This window comes from Cygnus atratus, chromosome 3 (assembly GCF_013377495.2).
Source record: "Cygnus atratus isolate AKBS03 ecotype Queensland, Australia chromosome 3, CAtr_DNAZoo_HiC_assembly, whole genome shotgun sequence".
Taxonomy (NCBI): domain Eukaryota; kingdom Metazoa; phylum Chordata; class Aves; order Anseriformes; family Anatidae; genus Cygnus; species Cygnus atratus.
The window spans coordinates 29419138-29441031 of NC_066364.1; positions in this window are offsets into that span (position 1 = coordinate 29419138).

Below are 21894 nucleotides of genomic sequence, written 5' to 3' on the forward strand. Positions count from 1 at the left end.
AGTCTATCAAAAATATTTTATTAATTAAGTAAGCAGGCACAAGCAAAACAGCGCTGGGCGGCCAGGGAGTCTCCGCTCCGCCACGGCACGCAACTTCCCTTTTTTTCGCGTTGCTGTTTTATAGCATCCAAGTTCTGGCTTGTCAAGACCTGTTGAATCTCTTGAGGCTGCGCAGTCCGTTGTTGGGGGTCGTCGCTCCTCTCTCAGTGTTCATGCGTTGTGCTCGTGCTCAGGAAAGGGGGTAGTGAAGCGGCAAACAGGATGCCTTGCGACCACAGAGTCTTTATTTCATCAAGGATGTTTGCCCAGCACCCCCTTCCCCACTATCTACTTTCTTAATCCTCCCCCTTAACAAGGCCATAAATTGTGAAACCTTATCTTCTCAGCAAATTCTCTGCATTCCTTTTAGAGACAATGAACAAACACCCGCTAATTTATCACAATCCCTCCTTTTTCTTTTTCTAACAAATTTTGTTCATTGAATTTCTGAAGCACTAGTTTGCTCAACATTAAGGTTTCTGTGTCATCTTCCTCTTGTTCAAGAGATTCATATTTGGTGCGTATAAGCATAAGGTGAGCTGCCTCTAATTGGCTTTTTACAATCGCAATTACTCGATTAAATATGCATGGTCCAAAAGTTAATGCTAATATAAGCAGCAGCAAAGGTCCTGTTAAAGTCGATAGTAGTGTGGTAAGCCAAGGTGAGTAATTAAACCAGGATTCATACCAATTCTGGCGGGCTTCATTTTCCCTTTTTCATTTTTCCAACCCTTCTCTCAATTTGGTCATTGTGTCCCTCACTACTCCAGTGTGATCAGCATATACACAACACTCCTCTCGTAGGGCTGCACACAATCCTCCTTGCTGTAGGAAAATCAGATCTAATCCCCTACGATTTTGTAGTACTACTTCAGATAAGGATTGCACAGATTTCTCTAAAGCTGATATAGATTGCTCGATACGGGCCAAATCCTCATCTACAGCAATGTGTAGAGAAGTAAATTCTTGGCTTTGTTTTACCAGAGAGGTAATTCCAGTTCCGGCTCCTGCAGCCCCCAGAATCATCAGAGTGGCTAAAGTAACAGCCGTAATAGGCTCTCTCCTCCTTAAGTGATTTTTTTGCCATAGCATGTTGGATGTACATATACTCCTCAGAATGGTAAAGAATCCTAGGTATAATTACTACCTGTACACAAAAATCATGTGAAGAGTTAAACAATTTTAAAGATAGACATGGTGTTACCCCTAAAGACAAACATACCCATCTAGTGTTCTTTGCAGGAATTAACCAGTTATGTGACTGATACCCATTTTCAGTAATATTACATAAATCCTTTTTCCCTTTTGGAACTGTCCCTACACATCTACCTTTTCCCGTAACCTGAGTTAGCGTTATCCCAACCTCCTGTCCCCAGCTACATTTGTAGGGACTAGTTTCGTTCGAATACTCAGGGGTCCCCATATCCCCTATTGCTTCGTAGTACGGAGGCCTAATACTAACACACAGCCAACACCCTCTTGTTACGTCCGGGTTGGTTTGATTAAGCACTTGGAAACTAGCATTTATGACTTTCCACATGCCACTTATAGGGGCAACCATATCTCCCTCGGTAACACTAGGGAATTAGGTCAGAGAGGATGCTGTTTCGGTCACACTCATGCTTTTGCTAGATTGTGTGGGGTGGTGCACCATATAAAGTGGTCCCAAACTTCGGTTGGACCCCACGGGTCGCGGTGCCTCTGGTAGCCTATTTTTCTTAATTAGAATAAATCCTCCTCTGTCGCCCCCATGCTCATAATATCGTATTTCCCAAGTTCTTCCAAAAATCCATCCCTGATCCATAGGGTTAGTTACATTTATCCATAAAAACGTGCAATTTCCCCCAATGAGGGGAGCCCCACGAATCCTCCTTGCTACTCTGCGGTTTATACAGCCCTTGGGTCCAAATTGGACAGCTAAATATTTGTCTTTTTCCCCACCTGGATTCCATGCTGAGGCAATAGTCTCACATCCCCAGGAAGCACAAAAATACTGAGCTGGGGCATTACAGTAACCTTTTCCTGGATGGGAGGCTGGACAAAGATAGAAATCTGATCGATTATTGCACGGTTCTACGGTTGTTATTTTGCAAAGGTCTGTCTTAAAACTGGGGGCACCAGCCGTAATTATTTGTTGCACCATAGTGGTGTCTTCCCCTCTTATCAGACTCCACTGGAAAGGCTGGTGTGGGTGGTGTTGAGTCGCTATGCAGGAGGTGATCACTGCGAGGACCCCTAAATACCAATAGGAATGGCCGAGACCCATTTTTCCCCACTAATTCACTCCTCTGCCTTGCTCGTCAGTTGGGTTGCAACCAACTACGAGGTCTTAGTTCTTCTCAGCAGCAGTAGTGTTCTTCAGGGGAGGGCCTTTGCCTTAACCCACAATACTTATCGGGTCCGTCGCAAGGTGAGCTTCAGGTCCTCAGTTCCCGGAGTAACCTCCCACTTTTCATCGCGGATGGGTCCCTTAATGCGGCTGACGTGTGTCCATCCCTTTTTTGCAGTTCAAACAGCAGTTTCTGTAGTGAGCAGAACAACATAGGGATCTTCCCATTGTGGTGTCGGTGAAACTTCTTTCCATGTCTTTACCAGGACTTTATCTCCCGGTCGTATTTTATGTATTGTCATGTCCAGCGGGGGACGCTGTGCAACTAGGCCCTTTTTCTGCAGTTCCTTGCACCTATTCATTAATTGTATTAGATAGGGTTTTAATTGGGCATCTTGCAGATGGGGGTGATCAGGGGGTACTTCCAAGTCATAAGGCATGCCATACAGCATTTCAAAGGGCGAGATTCCCAGATCGGTCCTGGGTTGGATGCGTATATTTAGCAAAGCTAGTGGCAAGCATTTTATCCAGGAAGTCTTTGTTTCTAGCATCAGCTTAGTCAGTTGCCTTTTAATTTCCCCATTCATTCGTTCTACTTTTCCTGAACTTTGAGGATGCCAGGGAGTATGATATTCCCAATTGATTCCCAAAGCTTTCATAGTATCACGGGATATCTTAGATACAAAATGTGGTCCCCTGTCAGAGTCAATTGTTTTCACAATCCCATATCGGGGAATTATATTTTCTAACAATATTCTCACCACGGTTTGCGCAGTAGCTCTTGCCGTAGGAAATGCTTCAACAAAATTAGTGAAGTGGTCTATAATGACCAATAAATATTTATATCTTCCTGTTTTTGTAAGTTCAGTGAAGTCCAATTGAATTTTTGCAAAAGGTCGGTGAGCCAATTCCCGTCCACCGGGAACTCTTCTCCGCATGTGCTGGGCATTTACCCTCCGGCAAGTTATGCAGTCATTCACAATTCTTTTTGCTATGTTATATACCCCTATACACATGTAATTTGTAGCAAATTGATCTACCAGCGCCTGAGTACCCCAGTGTGTACGCTCATGTAGTCTCCGTAGCACCCTCAGAGCCATTGCTTTCAGTATTACCTTACGCCCATCGGTAAGGACCCATTCTCCTTTTTCAGTTTCCCTTATTCCCATCTGTTTCATTTTCTGCTTTTCTACAGCAGTAAAGCAGAGCAATGGGAGCGGAATAGGCCCATTCGACCACAGCAATTGAGCCGGTCCACACTTGTAATAATTTTTATAAGGAGGTGTTTCTTTTTCAGAGCAGTTGCACTCTATTCCCTCGACTCCCCACTCGCTCCAGCAATCATAGCAGGGGAATTTCTTTAAATCCTTCCCCCTGCCGCAACTCGGACAGTCCGCCCTCTTAGCTATTTCATATACACATATGAGTGCTGCTCGTTTTGCCTCCTGGTCTGCCAAATTATTTCCCCTAATTTGAGGGTTTGTTCCCTTCTGATGTCCCTTGACATGTACCACAGCAATGTTTTTTGGTTCCGTTACAGCTTGTAAAACTTGGATAATTAGTTCCTCGTGAATCAGTCCTTTTCCTTGAGAATTAATTAGTCCCCTTTCTTCCCATATTTTTCCAAATGTATGGATTATTCCATATGCATATTTTGAATCTGTATATATTGTTCCGCTTTTATTTTTTTAACAACTTTAGAGCCCTTAACATAGCATACAACTCGCAGGCCTGTGCTGACCAACTCGGACTGGGAGGGCCTGATTCTATTACCTCGAATGTTTTTCCGTTAACCAATGTGTATCCCGATTTTCTTTTACCTTTAATTACCCTTGAGGATCCATCCACGTATATCTGCTCCCCTGAGGGTAATTCCACATCTTCTAAGTCAGGTCTTAATTTTACCTGTTCTTCTATATTTCTAAGACAATCATGTTCGAGCTGCTCTCTCGATTCACCATAAAGAAATTGAGCAGGGTTCTGTACTGGAGTTGTTTCTAGTGTTAATTTGGGTGAAGATATCAAAATTCCTTCATATTTCAGCAGCCTTGCATCTGTGATCCACTTTTCAGCTTTTTGTTGCAGCACTCCACGTATATTGTGGGGGGATATAACCCTGATTTCTCCCCCAAACGTAATCTTTTGAGCTTCCTCCACTTATAGGGCAGCTGCCACCACAACTTGCAAACAGCTAGGCCAACCTCTACTAACGGGGTCTAGCAGTTTGGATAAATAGGCCACCGGTTTTTTACTGTCTGCCCACTCTTGGGCAAGCACACCGTAGGCAGTCCCTTCGGTGCTATTCACAAACAGGAAAAATGGTTTCTTTAACTCTGGAAAACTGAAAACTGGTGGATGCATAAGTTCTTCCTTTAATTTCTCTAATTGCTCCTCATCATCTTTTGTCCATTTGAGTAATCCGTCCTTATTCAGCTTATTGTACAAAAATTTAACCTTCCCACTATAATCTCCTATCCATTGTCTACAGTATCCGGTCAGCCCTAGCAATTGTCGTACCTGTCTTTTAGTAGTTGGGGCTTTTATTCCTAGAATTCCTTTAACCCTTTCAGGATCTAATTTCTTCGTCCCTTTATTTAATAAATGACCTAAGTATTTTACTTCCTCTTCTACAAACTGCAGCTTTGACTTTGAAACCTTTAATCCTTGTGACCCCAGAAAATTCAGCAAGCTGATACTTGCTTGTCTTACAGCATCCTCATCTTTTCCTGCTAGTAGCAGATCGTCCACATATTGAATCATTGTTGTGCCAGGTGTCCTGTTAAACTCTTGTAAAATTTGCTCCAAGGCCTGCCCAAACAGGTTTGGAGATTCCGTAAAACCCTGAGGCAAAACTGTCCACCTTAATTGTTGTTTTCTATGTGTATCTGGGTCTTCCCATTCGAATGCAAAATAGTCCCTAGATTTGTCGTCCAGGGGGCATGTCCAAAATGCATCTTTCAGATCGATTACGCTATACCATCGGTCGTCTGGATGCAGTTGGCTTAACAGGGTGTGTGGGTTTGCCACCACTGGGAACCTGGTAACGGTTCTTTTATTAATTTCCCTTAAGTCATGTACTAATCTATATTTACCGTCTTTCTTCTTTACTGGTAAGATGGGAGTGTTGAAAGAGGACATACAGGGCTCCAATAGCCCTTGCTGTAATAACCTTTGGATTTCGGGTTTTAACCCTCTCCTACCTTCTTTTGAAAGGGGGTATTGTTTCACCCTAATTGGTATTTCTGGTTTGTTTATGGTCACTTTGAAAGGTCTAATATTTAATTTTCCCACGCTCTCTGAGGTATACCAGACCCCAGGATCAATATTTGCTCCGTCTTCCACTCGAAGCGGGCACAGCTTAATTTCTAACCTTCTACCTATCACTTCTAACCCTATCCCTAACTCTATTATTAAGTCCCTACCTAACAAATTATATTCGGCCTCTGGTACTAGGATCAGAGATCCCTTACCCACTTTAGAATCAGATTCGATGGTTACTTCTTTTATAACAGGGACCCCAAAAGGCTCCCCCTTTGCTCCAATCACTTGTACTTTTTCTGCAGAGGCCCTACATCCAGTGGGTAAGGTTTGGACTGTTGATCTTTCAGCCCCTGTATCTATGAGGAATTCTACTTCCTCACGCTGGGGACCTACTTTCAGTTTTATCAAGGGCTCGCTTTTATCTCGGGTCCCCAGCAAATAGAGCCCCTGACACCCCTATTCACTCTTAAACATCTTCTCATCTTCCTTTCTTTGTCTGCACTCCCTTTTCATGTGACCCCTTTTATTACAGTAAAAGCAGATCACATTTCTTTGTTCCTGGCCACTCTTCTCTTCCTTTCTGAATTTCCCATTCGTGGGACCGAACCCTCAATTCGGCCCGACTCCTCTCTGTCCCTCTCGTACCGCTGCCACCATCATACGTACTTGTTTCCGCTCCTTCTCATCCTCCCTACGAACATACGCCTTCTGTGCTTCCCTCAGGAGTTCATCCAACCCTTTGTCCTGCCAATCCTCTATTTTTTCTAATTTTCTCCTAATGTCTATCCATGATTTTGCTACAAACTGGGCCTTGAGCAACGCCTCCCCAACCGGGGTTCCAGGGTCTAAGCCACTGTATAACTGCAAGTTTTTTCACAGTCTTTCTAACCATTCTGTCGGGGTTTCATCCTTCTTTTGTTGCTCATTGAAGGCTTTATTTATATTTTGTCCTCTAGGGACCGATTCCCGTATTCCTTGAATTATGATAGTTCTCAGGTCTTGCATGTGACCTCTATGTACGGGATCTTGATTATTCCAATTTGGCGGCTGCACTGGCCATTTAATATCTGCAGCCGGGCCTTGTTGGTGCTGCTGATCCCAAATTCGCATACGAGCACGCCTAACCATTCCTCTCTCCTCTGATGTAAAGAGGATTCCCAGGATAGATTGTAATTCTTCCCAGGTTGGAAGACCTGTTTGGACCCAAGAATTGATCCACTCTCTCGGCTACTCCCAGTGGGTCCTCTAATAAATTTCCCATCTCCTTCTTAAAATCTCTGACATCCCCTGAATTAAGGGGAACAGCCACGTACCCCATTCCTGGCTGGGGTCCTCCCATTGCTATTTCCCGCAGGGGATATAATCCTTCCTTTAGGTCAGATTTTGGACTTCTTGTCCTGCTTCTTGTTACTGGCCCTTGTGCTTCATGATCTGATTCTGATTCTCCTGATACTGTTGACTCAGGGGGTCCATTAAGGACGGGGGCCGTCGGTGCAGGCGGTGGAACATAGGGCGGGGATGGTGCTGGAACTTCTAAGTCTTTCCTCTTTTTATCCCACCCTCCTTTTTCTTTTAGAGGGTATAATTGCGTCCTTGTATCTGAATTTATCCAGAGGTGCGCATACTCACTTTCCTCCAGGCTAAAGGGCTCCCTGGAGTTTACGTAAATATTTAAGGCTTGGCATATCCAATCCTCGAAAGAGCCAAATGAGGGCCAGAAAACGCTGTCCCCTTTTATGGGTTTATTGCCCCATACTTCAATACAATAATAAATCATTTTAACTTTGCTCTTTCCCCGCCTAGAAGGGGAATCACTCCAATGTTTAATCATTACTCCTAACGGACTATCAGAGGGAATAGAGGGTATCCCTATACCACTAGATTCCCTTCCCATGAGGCCAGAAGGCTTACTTTTCTTCTGCCCCATCTTCCGGAACACCTTCACTCACACACACACAAAACGCTTCCCCCTTTTCATGGCCCAGTCCCTCACGGGATATGGGAACCGCACTACCGAGGGGTCCACTCTCGCTTCGTCCGCACTTGGACGTCTCGTATGTCGTGTTCCGGGATTCCCAACCCCAACCGAATGGATCACCGGCCTATACTTACCCACCCCGTGGGTCTTCGTTCGGTCTTCGTGCACAAAGATTGCTTGGGGTTACCGGTTTTTATTTGCTTGTGCCTAATTTTAGGATTCGTCAGTGAAGGGCTCGAGTGAGGCTTTCCGTTCCAGGGGCTGCCGAAACTGGCGGGGTGCCTTCCCCGAAAGGATCCCCAGTCAATCCGCCTTCATCCGAGTCACGGCACCAAAATTGTCATAAGTGAGACCACGCAATTTTCTAGTCTATCAAAAATATTTTATTAATTAAGTAAGCAGGCACAAGCAAAACAGCGCTGGGCGGCCAGGGAGTCTCCACTCCACCACGGCACGCAACTTCCCTTTTTTTCGCGTTGCTGTTTTATAGCATCCAAGTTCCGGCTTGTCAAGACCTGTTGAATCTCTTGAGGCTGCGCAGTCCGTTGTTGGGGGTCGTCGCTCCTCTCTCAGTGTTCATGCGTTGTGCTCGTGCTCAGGAAAGGGAGTAGTGAAGCAGCAAACAGGATGCCTTGCGACCACAGAGTCTTTATTTCATCAAGGATGTTTGCCCAGCACCCCCTTCCCCACTATCTACTTTCTTAATCCTCCCCCTTAACAAGGCCATAAATTGTGGAACCTTATCTTCTCAGCAAATTCTCTGCATTCCTTTTAGAGACAATGAACAAACACCCGCTAATTTATCACATAGGGTAAGACAGACTCATTACAAACAGCTTTTTTTCCAGTCATATCTGTACTTTTATGAAGTTGTAAAAAATAGTTTGCTCATCCTTTCAGTGAAAACAAACGACAAATCTTATCTTTCCTATTTACAGATGTACATTGGTAATTACTTTGTGGTAGCTGAAAAATTATGAATTGACGCCTTTATTTAGTGTGATTTAATCGTTTGCATTATCAGTGCTGTGAAACTAAGTCAGGGTGGGTGACTGCAGAAATATCAACATGGTGTCTTATTTTATAAATGATGACAAATCAGTACATTCCAAAGCTGGTTGCCATCATTACTGCAAGACTAGATTGTACTAAAACACCCTGACCCTTGAGGGAAAAGTATTCCCTTGAGGGAAAGTATTCGAAATGTAAAGGAATTGCAAAATTGATGTGCTGCAAGAAAAGGTGTTAACAAAAGTAACAGTAAAACTGGCAGCTGCCACTATCTTGCACTGATAGTAATACACAGTTTCTCTACCAGCTACAGAAACCATGGGGGAGTACTGAAGAATCTTGAAAAGGTTTAGAGTTTGCAATCTGAATTGTAAAAAAAAAAAAAAAATAATTAATTATTTGGAGACCACATACTGTCTGAAAAGAACTGTAACACCTGAGTTGTTTTTGAGTTAAAAGAACATGTGTGGTTACAGAATTTGCTATAATCTATACCAGACTGACTTTCAGAGACATGTCAGCAAGGCAACACTCCTGCCATGAACTCAGGAGTACATCATGAGCTTCTGAATTTACCTCAAAATATGCAGATGATTACTGGCACCTCAGCACCTTCAAAGGGTTTCATATTTTGGAGGACTAGCTTTAGAATCCTGTTATGTCCTTAGGGTAGTAGGACAAACATGTTAGATTTATGTCACTCAGCTTTATGCATATTTTGTGGAGGCTTCTATTTATAACATTGCTTCCTTCTCATCAATTGAAATAGATAGGCTCTTCTTCATGAAAGCCATCTGATCAGTTTGGGGTGCCATCCTGTTAATGAGAGGAATCATGCTATGCGAAAACGTAAGTGATTTTACCAGTACTGGTATTCTTGATGGAGAATGAAATTCAGTGTTTGAAAGAATCCTAATTATCTCATTAAAATACTGAATGGATAGAAGGTTAGATCTGCGCTAAAAACATTACACACTTAAAAAAGAATAATAAGACTAGAAACACTACTCTTATAGGACTTAAGCTACCAGAGGTAACTTTCCCTCAACCTTTTTGGTCTACAATTTGCAGAACGACAAGCCTGATACATAGGGTCATCCATCACACACACAAAAAGAGTCTGCTTACACTTTGGATGGAATATTCACATTTTATACTATAAATACAATTTCCATATGCCTTTAAGAAGGGGAAAAAAATGGGAGGGGGGGGAACCCTAATTTATCAAAACAATAGTAAACATGACATAAAACTAGTAACACCAGGTAAATATCCATGTACAGGAATTTCATACCTGGGCTATCAATTTACTTAAGATAAGTTCCAAAACAGAACTTGAAAACATTTAAGTTAAAAATAAAAAAAGGACAAAACTTAAAAAAGAAAAAAAAAAAAAAAAAGAGGTGAGCTTCAAGAAATATGTGAAAATTTTTAAAAGTTTTCTTTCAAGGTGAAAAAACAATTGAAGAGGACTCTATGATGACAGCCCAGGGAGCTGATATCAGAAAACTACAAGAAGAAACATTGCTGTGATCCAAGATACTTGGCTGATGTTCAGAAAGGAAGAAAAAAAAATGATTAAAAAAAATCAGAATATGAAAGAAAGAGGGATCTACAGAGGGTGATGAGATAACCAAAAGGAAATAATGGCTACTAAAGGTGAATCCTCCAGTCTATTCAGAAGAACTCTATATTGCAATTAGTGAGGAGAGAAACCCTCATTTACAGCACCACAAAGTGACATCTGGCATCCCAGTACCTCTCCCCGTAATTTGCCACTTCTCTTCTGAGACACAAATCTTCTACCCAAACAACCTGATTATTTGAGAAAAAGTTAAATTACAGAATCTTAGAATCATAGAATGATTTGGGTTGGAAGCAAATATCATCTAATTTCACCCCCCTTGCCATGGGCAGGGACACCTTCCACTACACCAGGTTGCACAAAGCCCCATACAACCCGGTCTTGAACACCCCCAGAGATGAGGCATCCACAACTTCTCTGGGTAACATGTTCCAGTGCCTCACCACCCTCACAGCAAATAATTTATTCCATATATCTAATTTAAATTTACTCTTTTTCAGTTAAAAACTATTATCTCTTGTCCTACCACTGACAGAGATCCTCTCCAGCTTTCCTGTAGGCCCTCTTTTAATGGAAGGCTGCAATGAGGTCTCCTCAGAGCCTTCTCTTCTCCAAGCTGAACAACCCATACTCCATCAGCCTATCTTCATAGTAGAGGTGCTCATTCTAATAAATCCCTGGCCTTCTTGCACTGAGGGCCCCAGAGCTGAACGCAGTACTCCAGGTGGGGTCTCACAAGAGCAGAGAGGGAGAATCACCTCCCTTGACCTGCTGGTCACAGTTCCTTTGATGCAGCCCAGGATTCATCTGGGCTGATGATGACTCTTCATCTCTGCCACTCCTTCACAGTCACTTTCTGCCCCTGCTCCAACATGGGGTCCCTCTTATGGGATGCCATACTTCCTGAAATGATCCTATGTGGGCTTCTATGGTGGTTTTACTCAGGTGGGCAGTCGAGCTCCACCACAAAAGCTCTCTCCCTCCCCTTCCTCAAAGTGAAAGGGGGAGACAATACAATGCAAATGGCTGAAGGGTTGAGATAAGGATGGGGAGATCGCTCAACAATTATTGTGATGGGCAAAACAGACTTAGAGTAGGGAGATGATAAGATTTATTGCCTATTACTAAGTGAGAAGTGAGAAACAAAGGAATGAAACCAAAAACACCCTCCCCCCACACACACCTTCTTCCACCTCCTCCCCCCTGAGTGGCACAGGGGAATGGGGGAATGGGGGCTGGGGTCAGTCTATAGCACTTCACCTCTGCTGCTCCTTCTCGGTCACTCTCTTCCCCTGCTCCAATACGGGGTACCTCCCATGGGATGCAGTCCTTGCTGAACTGGTCATGTGTGGGCTTCCCACAGGCAGCAGCTCTTCAAGAACTGCTCCAGATACAGCTCCAAACCACGGGGTCCATCCCTCAGGAGCAAATTGCTCCAGCACAGGTCCCCCATGGGCAGCAGCTCCTGCCAGGTCATCTGCTCCTGCGTGGGCTCCTCTCCACGGGCTCCAGGTCCAGCTTGGAATCTGCTCCGGCAGGGCTCCTCCACAGGCCGCAGCCTCCCTCAGTGCAGGTCCACCTGCTCCAGTGTGGTCTCCTCCACAGGCATGGCAACCTGCTCTGCTGTGGTACTCTATGGGCTGCAGGGGGACAACCTGCTTCACCATGGTCCTCACCACAGGCCACAGGGGACTTCTGCTCCGGTGCCTGGAGCACCTCTCCCCCTCCTCCAATGACCTTGGTGTGTGCAAGGCTGCTTCTCACTCCTTTCTCTCCAAGCTGCTGTTCCACAGCCGGGTGGCTTTTTTTTTTTTCTTTTTTTTTTTTTTTCCCCCTTAAATATGCTCTCACAGAGGCACAAAGAACATCACTTATTGGCTCGGCTCTGGCCAGTGGTGGGGCCCTTATCTAACATGGGGCAGCTTCTGGATTCTTCTCACAGAAGTAACCCCTCTAGCCCCTCTGCTACCAGAACCTTGCCACGTAAACCCACTACAGCTTCCCACAGGCAGCAGCTCTTCAGGAACTGCTCCAAAATATCTCAGTACCACAGGGTCCATCAGTCAGGAGCAAACTGCTCCAACACGCCAACACGGGTCCTCTACAGACAGCAGCTCCACCGAAATCCCCTGCTCTTGCATGGTCTCCTCTCCATGGGCTACAAGTCTGGCCTGGAGTCTGCTCCTGCAGGGCTCTGCATGGGCCACAGCGTTCTTCAGGTCAGATCCACCTGATCCACTATGGGCTGTTTCACAGACTGCAGTATGGAAATGCAGTATGGAACTTCTGCTCTGGCACCTGGAGCACCTCCTCCCCCTCCCAGCTGCTATTGTTCAGCAGTTTTTTTCCCCTTTCTTCAATCTGCTCTCACAAAGGCGCAAAAAAACATCGCTTAGTGTTTTGGCTCTGGCCAGCAGCAGGTCCCTTTGGAACTGACTGAAACTGGCCCTTATCTAACATGGGGCAGCTGCTAGACTCTTCTCACAGAGGCCACCCCTGCAGCCCCCACACTACCCAAACCTTGTCACTTAAGCCAATACCCCATGTCACCGACAAAGATGTTAAACAGCACCAGTCTCAACAACGACCTCAGAGGAGCACCACTCATTACTGAACCCCAACTTGATATTGAGCCATTGACCACAACTCTTTGAGTGTGACCATCCAGCCAATTCTTTACCCACAGTGTAGTCTCTCTGTCAAACCCATGTCTCTCCAGTTTAGACATAAGGATACCATGGGGGATAGTGTCAAGTGCTTTGCACAGTTCTGCACAGATGATGTCAGTTGCTCTTCCCCTATCAAGCAAAGCTGCAACTCCATTGTAGAAAGCCACCAGATTAGTGAAACACAATTTGCCCTTAGAGAAGCCATATAGGCTGCCACCAATCACCTGCTTATTTTCCATGTGCCAAAGCATAGTTTTCAGGCACAGATGTGAAACTGACTGGCCTTCAGTAGTTGCCCAGGTCTTCCCTTTTTCCCTTTTTAAAAATGGGTGTTATGTTTCCTTTCTTCCAGTCAGTTGGAACTTCACCTTACTGCCATAACTTCTGAAATACGATGGATAGTGGCTTATCAACTGCATCTGCCAGTTCCTTCAGGACCCGTGAATGTGTCTCATCAGGTCCCATGCACTTGCGCACCTTTAGGTTCCCTGGCTGGATATATCCATTGTGTGAGGAGTCACCCTGTCCACATGATTCCATTTTTCTCTAGTCCACAACAGAAGAAATCTTTATTACATTCTATTCTTTTTCTACTTTTTTCTCCCCCCCCCCCTTTTTTTTTCCTTTATTTGCTAGTTTAGTCACCCCATTCTTCTTGAAGAGTATGAATTCCTGAGAACAATTCTGAGAAATTCTGCTCCACTCTTGTACCAGGGTTCTTGTATGCCCTGTGTAAATCTGCTTCCATCAGCAGATCACAATCCCTTATTCTTTTCTGCTGTGTCTTGATTCCTTTCACCCAGTTGTCTTTAGAGAATTTTCCTGAACTGGGGCATCTGACTGTAAGCTGCTTGCATGCAGGGATGAGGTGTGAGTGCCCACTACATACTTGTGTCTTCAGGTCTTTGGAAAGAAATTCTGTTGCAGGTAGGGAAAGAGCCGTCACAAAAAACAGCTGTTTCCCTGATGTGGGCAACAACAGGACCGAAAGGGGAATATGTTGACCCCCTTGTGTAGGCTGCCCTTCACAAGACAGCTTTCAAAGCCATTTAGTCTTTATCTCTGAACAAAACAGTTTTTACCCCCCTCCCCCAAAAAAAAAAAAAATAAAAAATGTATGAATGTTATTAGATGGGTGTATTCATGACAATGTTTGTGTAAGTATGATGCATTACATATATTATTTTGTACATACTTTTAAATGTCTGCTATCTCTTAGATATTTTTTGTTGAAGCAGTATAACTATTCAAAGAGCTAGGTGCTGTAGCTGGTAAATTTGAGATTTTTTTTCACTCTCTGGACCATATCCTGAGAATGTTGTCATCCATAAAGATTAGTTTTATGATTACAATAGATGGTTTCATCCTGCTTGAGGAAGAACGTTGCTGCCCATTGATTTTATCTCAGTATTCTAAACAATCCTTCAAAAGCTCAGCTTTTCAAATATGTTGAAAATTATGGCACAGGGCCTGAACTAATCTGTGAGAAGACAACACTTAGAATCTAGGACGGTTAATTAATTTAGGTTAGTCTGTGTTTTGAGATAACAAGATACATATTCTGTAATAATTAAAATAAAATTTGTAACATCAAATAATTTACATTAAGAAAGAAAAGTTCTTTAAGAACGACGTCTGGTATAATATTTGCAAGATGTTTCAAGAATAGTGTTTTAAAAGGCAAGCTAGGGATCAAGCCAGGGATATAGAGTTTAGATGGATATGTAGAACAGAATGAGACAGGCAGTTCCTGCTAAGGAGAAACATCTGGGTTGTCAGGCTGTAGGTAAGTAGGTAAAATAGGTGTTATCCCAGGGCACTAATTTTAGGGATCATTTCTTCAGTGGAAGTCTAAAACATTAGACAGAGTTAAGTTACTTGGACAATAGAAAGCTATTGAAGCAACTGATTTTATAAAGTAACATTAAAACATATTACATTACTGTGATCAAACTTCTATATTCTAGCATTTATTCCATAGGATTCTTCCATCACTAAAACATACTAAAGAAAACAAACCCAAAAGCTAAAGCCAAAGAGAAAACTCCCAGGTAGGCTGGGATTACACTTGTATACTACAGTGCAAAACTACTCTTCTTTTTAATATTTTATACATTTCAATTTTTAAGAATCAATTTGAAGAACTAGAATTACTGCTTCTTAGTTACATTGTGGGTTATTTTCTTCCTTTTAAAACTGTCTTACAAGAGAGTATCTATGTTTTGAGATTTGTTAAGTAGTTGCCTGTGGAAACCCAATAGCTCCAGTACATGTGAACTAGTACTGTTTCTGGTAGGGCTGAATTTTGTCTATCAGACTATTCTCTGAAATGTTCTCTATTACTAACTTCCATTTCATCATATTTTATTTTAAATGTCTTTATAGTATGCCACTGAGTATATCAGCAGTTCCAGGAGTAATCATTCAAAATCAACAGTCATGCAAGAATCTCTGTATTCTGCATATCCCCTGTAAGGATGAAGATGAACTTTAATAGCAACCAAGCCTTTCCCCTGTTTCTACAAAATAAGCATTTTCAAGTCAATTAGCATGATATGGCACTCAGATATTATAAAATTGCTGAGGCACCATCAAACTACCCAGATGAAATCAGGCACGCTATTTGGTACAAACAGCAGAGGGACACCAAAACACCAGTAGGCATCCAGATGACACCACATTCTTTGTTGTGGGATGATTTTTCCCAACGGTAAAGAAGAAAACAGTTTGTATTGATTTTCACAGTTATTTTTTCTCACTTCAGTTTAGAAGCTTTTAACTAGTCTTATTGTATAACACGTTGACAGCATAAGAACAAATGTCTTTTTGTTCCAATTCTATGATTCAGGATATTTAATTGTAGCAAGATTCTTCTGTTGGCATATAATAAGGGTGGAAGTGCAATCTATCCACGCTTCAGTTTTGTTTTAGGGTATTTTAATGTGAAGTATCTGAAATAGTGCTATTAAACAGCATAATACCCAATGGTCTTAGAGCAGTGAAGAGAGTGTCAGGAGAAGTTTACATAGCACTGCTTTGATAATTCTCCACTAAGCTTTGCAACAAGTTTGACTGTGGAAAGCAGAATTAATGAAACCTGATTCCACATGGATTTGTCTCCAGTTTTCATTTCACTCCAGCAAGATCTAACCCACGATTAACTTTGTCATTCAATGAGTGTCTTGATATGTATTACACAGTATTTAATACATATAAAATATATATTGCATATATTTATTTTCTATGGTTTCTCTGAAATAGCACATTTAGTTACATTCCCTTAAGGTGCTATTAATAAAGTGTTTTTCCTCCAGCTGACTTCAAAACTATGATAGAATTCATCACACCAGATGTAGACGTACATGTTAAACACATAAATTCCCTTTGCAATCAACTGACACATCTAAAGTGTGATTCAACATTAAGATGTCTAAAAGATGTTAAAGATTTTTTTTTCATTATCTCTGAAATCATTTTCTATATCAAATTTGTTTGAAATTGATCACTGAATTGATGTTCAATGGGCCTGCCATAAAGAGAGAGAAAAATGCACACATGATAACATAGGATAGCATTTTCATCTTCTTAGGAACCAGGATTAAAATGATTTAAAAACCCTGCTCAGTGAATACTACTTTACAGTTGTATAATATTCTGATATTATATTTTATTCATAGCCTTTGGATTGATGTGAATTCTTTTGTGATGTTCAAATTCCCTGGGTTTTGGTTATCTTAGAAGTGTATCCTACAAAATAATCAGGCCTGGTACACAAAACTGCATCCTGTAGCTCACAGGACAGAAATGAACCCTTTGGTCTACCTCAGACACATGAAGCTTGGAGAAAGAGAAGACTGAACAAAAGGGTTTATTTTCATTATTTTTCTGATATCTTATTATGCATTCATTAAAGCTTTACGGTAGAACAATTTTAATGCTGATTTTCTCATTTCTTTGGAGGTTTCCTAAGTGGATTATCATAGATTCACTGAATTGCCATTGAATATGGATTCAGTTGGGTCAGGTAAAGTGTATCTATTACTTATGTTAATGTATTATCAATTCTGTCTTATTTTGTTCTGTTGTGTTGGAGTAGTTGTGTTAGTATCTTTGGAAAAATATATATGCTGTATCTTAAAGGTCTTGTGTAGTGCCTTAAGCCTTAAGCTAGGCTGTGTGTTAATCTACTATTTGCCAATCCTAAGCATTTTCCTATTGTTCTAGCAGTCCGTTAAATCTTAGTGCTAATTCCAGATCTCTATTCCCTTCTCACATTAGAACCCCTTTAACTGCACAGATGTGATGCTGTCTTTTGGTGAACATTATCCTTAGACATTTTAGTTCTGATGAAACCGATCTGCTAGAAATAATGGATTTATTTACAACAATACAACATGTTACTGTGTCACATAGTCTTACTGCCTACAGAATGCAGAGTACAGAAAAGCTAAGCAGTAGCAGGGAATGACTGTGTCAGTTTTGTTGTTAACTTAGTAGTGTCTGGTATGCTTTTGTCTTGTGCTAATCTCTAATACTCCAGTTTGTGAATACAGAATGGCTGTTAGCAAGGTACTATCTTCAATAGGTGGTTTGGATGCATCTGTTCTGTTTTAGTTGAGAAGAGAGTTTAATAGCATGAGTTTTGCAGTGATGGTTGGCTTCAATGCTATTTACTTTCACGGTCAGGGAACATGACTGGGTGGATTTAATTTATTAGTGTAGACATAACCTTTGCATCTATGCAAGGAATGAATTAAAACTGTCCATTCTCCTTGACCCTTCCCCCTGAGTCTGGACTACCAGATGCATATTTTTTGTCAACTACTTTAGAAAGAAGACTGAGCTTAGACTGCTTATAAATAATTGAAAGATGTGTTGTCACACTTGCTCTAGAAATTACTTTTCTGAACAGACCACTTATCTGCTTGACAATGTCCAGGCAACAGTTTTTGAACCAATATGCTATTGAAGCAAGGGAATTGTTATGAGTGTTTTATCTGTGTTATGGCATTTAATTTCTGTTGGTGGCTCGCTACCCCCTATTTTACAATACTAAGATAGTCATCTAGGTCCTTCATCCAAGAGTGGAATTAAAGATGCATTGGTATATGAATAGGCTCCACACTAAATTCACAAAAAACACAATCCTATAAGAACAACTTCAGAGTCATTACGCTGAGCAAAACCAACCTTAGCTAATCAAATGTGATGAAATGAAATGTAGGTTGATCTAAAGTACCATCTTTCTGCAGGACCTGCAATCTAGGTTTGTTTACCTGACTTAGGTTTAAGTCCTGTTCTCCTGAACTTGATTTCTCAGGTTTTCTTCACAAAACATAACTGTTGAAAAATTAGGAGGGTCTGCTCCCCTTTTTTTCACATGTATTTTTATCTAACAGCTCAGTCATTTCCATGCTTTTTTCTGGATGTGGATATTTTGGTGTTATTATTTTGTCATAACACATAGTGTGCTTGAAGCGAGTGAATCTCCTTTTCTGTGAAACCCAACTGTGTCAATATGTACTTTTCATATTATTTGTTATTCTCAAATAAAAACACATTTTGATTGAATCAGAAGCTTTTTTTTTTTTTGTAAAACTTTCAGTTTCTCAAATCTCTATAGCATAATCTTCTATTGAACCTTCCTATTATATCATGTTTTCAGTGCTTAAAAAACTGCCATTTATATGCATCAAAGTGTATCAAAGTGTAGACTCATCTAGGAAGATCTAATTTTTTTGACATTCCAGCCAAAGTTATGACAACAAAACATGTTGAGATTTCTCCTCTCTTCTTATAGAAATAAGAGAATTCCCTTGCTCTTGTAAACTCCTAGTCTTTAATCTTCATGACAAACTAGTATAAATTTTTAGTTCACCAGAAGAAAAAAAACCCTTCAAAAGCAACAGATTGTTTTTTGTTTGTTTTAAACAAACATATTTGTTGAGATTGGTTTATCTGAAGCCATGTTTAACGTCTTTTTTCTTTATTATAATTTAGCTACATAAGCATAAGAATCTCCATTATGAGGCTTTTACATAATAATGGCAAATTATAGTAAAGCTCCATTTAAGTTACACAAAGAATTAAGGAAAATATGTAATACATCTAATACTCCTATGTAAAGTACAATAGAATGTGAATAGGAGGTGTATGAACATTGTTAATGTATATCGAATATTTTCAAGTAGCTTGCTAAGAAAATATACATTCCAATACAGATTAATTATTTTTTTGTTACTGACAGAAGCTGAATTCACTGGCAGACTACAACAGGACCAGAAAAGGGTGATTGCAGCCAGCAGCCCCTCAGATCCTGAAGCAGAGATAATTGGACCTATGTTGAATTACTATGAATAAGCACCTGAGCAAAGATGCTAGCCAGATACGAAAAGCAGTCCTATTCATTCGTGTGGAAGTGAAACTTATATAATGTATGTCTTTTATTTGTTTGTTTGTTTTATTACATCTTTAAAGTGGATTGTTTAATAGAGATCAAGGCTCAGGAATAAATGCTGAGTGCATACTGATTTTTAATTTTAGCTTTTCACGAGTTTTTGCTATAGTGAATATTCTTTATGTCTTTCCCTGGTGTTATGGAAGAATGGTCTTTTTCTTTCCAATATGGTAAAAAATTGCTTTGTTTTTCTCTGTACTTCTAACTTCAAGGACCTTCTATTTTTAATAGATCTCTCTGTTACCTGAATTTTGTCATCTGTTGTTGAAATTCACAAGCATCATTGGAAAAAAAATTGAATAGTTTTTGATTACTGTGGAATTTGTAATGGTGCCTAATACCAAAGGAAGCTTAAATCTTTAATGCACTGAAATGGTGAAAATATTAATCCATATATAGTGTAACAGGAAAGTATTGTTAGTATACACTAATGATTATAAATTTAACAAAAATGCATTGGGATTTATTGGAACAATTGGTTAGTTCCAGCAGAAACATTGCTGTGATTGGTTTGGTATTATGACTGAGGAAACTTAATGATTGTCACTACAAAAATATTATGTAATTTGACTTATATTTTGTTCAAGAATTTAATGTTGACTGTTGTGGCATTCATTAAGAATACAATCAGAATCCCTTGATAAAAAACAGCAATAACTCTTAAGGAGCTCGCTGTTTCACAGTCTTGATTTAGTCATCCAGATTTATTCTTATAAATCGTGAAGTAAAGATTTTTTTTTTTACCCATTCTACCCATATTCCTACATTTGTCTCTCCATTCAAGACACTGAAAACCAACCAAAAAACAACAGCAAAAAACAACAACAACAGCAAAAAACAACAACAACAACAAAACACAACACTACTTCCAACACCAACAAAAAAAAAAAACACACAGATAGTGCAGAGTATATGTACAGCTAAAGAAGGATCAGAGAAAATACTGGTCTGTTACCTGATGAGGATGATCAGCTCACAAACAGGGACATAGACAAATCAGAGACATTTAATGCCTTCTTTACCTCTGTCTTCAACACAGATGATGGGCACTGGGACCCCCAGAGCCCTGAGTTAGAGGACCGTGACTGTGATAATGATAAACTCCCAGACAACCCTGAACTTGTGCAGGATTTTCTACTGTAGCTGGATGCATATACGTCTATGGGCCCTGATGAGACTCATCCCAGGATGCTCAGAGAGCTGGCTGATGTCATCATGAGACCTTTGTCAATTATTTTCAATGGTCTTGGGAAACTGGAGAAGTCCCAGTTGACTGGAAGCTGGCAAATGTTGTTCCAATTTTCAAGAATGGCAAGAAAGAAGACCCTGGTAATTACAGGCCTGTCAGTCTCACTTCAATGCTTGGTAAAAATATGGAGAATATTAATCTGGGAGTTACTGAAAAAAACATCAGAAAAACAATGTGGTCATTGGTCACAGCCAACATCGCTTGGGAAGGAAAAGTCCTGTGTAATGAACTTAATTTCCTTTTATGACAAGGCCACGCACATAGTTGACCAAGGGAGGTCAGTTGATGCAATCTTTTGGATTTCAATATAGCTTTTGATGCTGTTCCTCACAGTATGTTTCTGGGCAAAATGTCCAGCATACAGCTAGATAAAAACATAATATGATGGGTGAACAGCTGGCTGATGGGTTGGACTCAAAGGGCTATAGGAAATGGGGTTATGTCATGCTGACAACCAGTCACTAGTGGCATTCCACAGGACTCCATTTTAGGGCCAGTTCTCTCAAATGTTTTGGATACAGGACTTGAAGGTATGCTAAGTTTGCAGACAAAACTAAATTGGGAGGAGATGACTTCACTGAGGGTAAAGAGGCCTTACAGAGAGATCTTGACAAATTAGAGGGCTGGACAGTCACCAACCACATGACGTTTAACAGGAAGTGCCGCATTCTGCGCCTGGGAAGGGGCAACCCTGGCTGTATGTACAGGCTGTGGGACAAGAGGCTGGAGAGCAGCCCCGCAGAAAAGGATGAGGATGTTTTAGTTGACAGCAAGTTGAATATGAGCCATCAGTGTACCCTGGCAGCCAAAAGGGCCAACCATGTCCTGGGGGTACATCAAGCAGAGCATTGCTAGCTGGTCGAGGGCAATGATTGTCCCACTCTACTCTGCACTTTTGCAGCCTAACCTTGACTACTGTTTGCAGTTTTGGGCACCAACAGAAGTGGTAATGGCAGCAAGCCTGCTGGAGTTCAAGAAGCATTTGGACAAGGCTTTCAGACCTACGGTTTGATTTTTGGGAGGTTCTTTTTGGAGACAGGAGTTGAACTTGATGATCCTTGTGGGTCCCTTCCAACTCAGAATATTCTATGAATCTATGAAATAAGTCATAGGTTAGTCTCCATTTATGTAGACATGGTATTTAAACCATTTCACAACTTCAACATTAATGTCAAGATAACTCATAAGGAGCATGAAATGGCAGAATTATTTGATATGGTTTATGAGATGATGCATGCTGTAGAATTTGAAAGAGCACAGTTTTTTTTTAGTGAACATATACAAACTTTTAGACAGGATTTCGTGAATAAAAATGT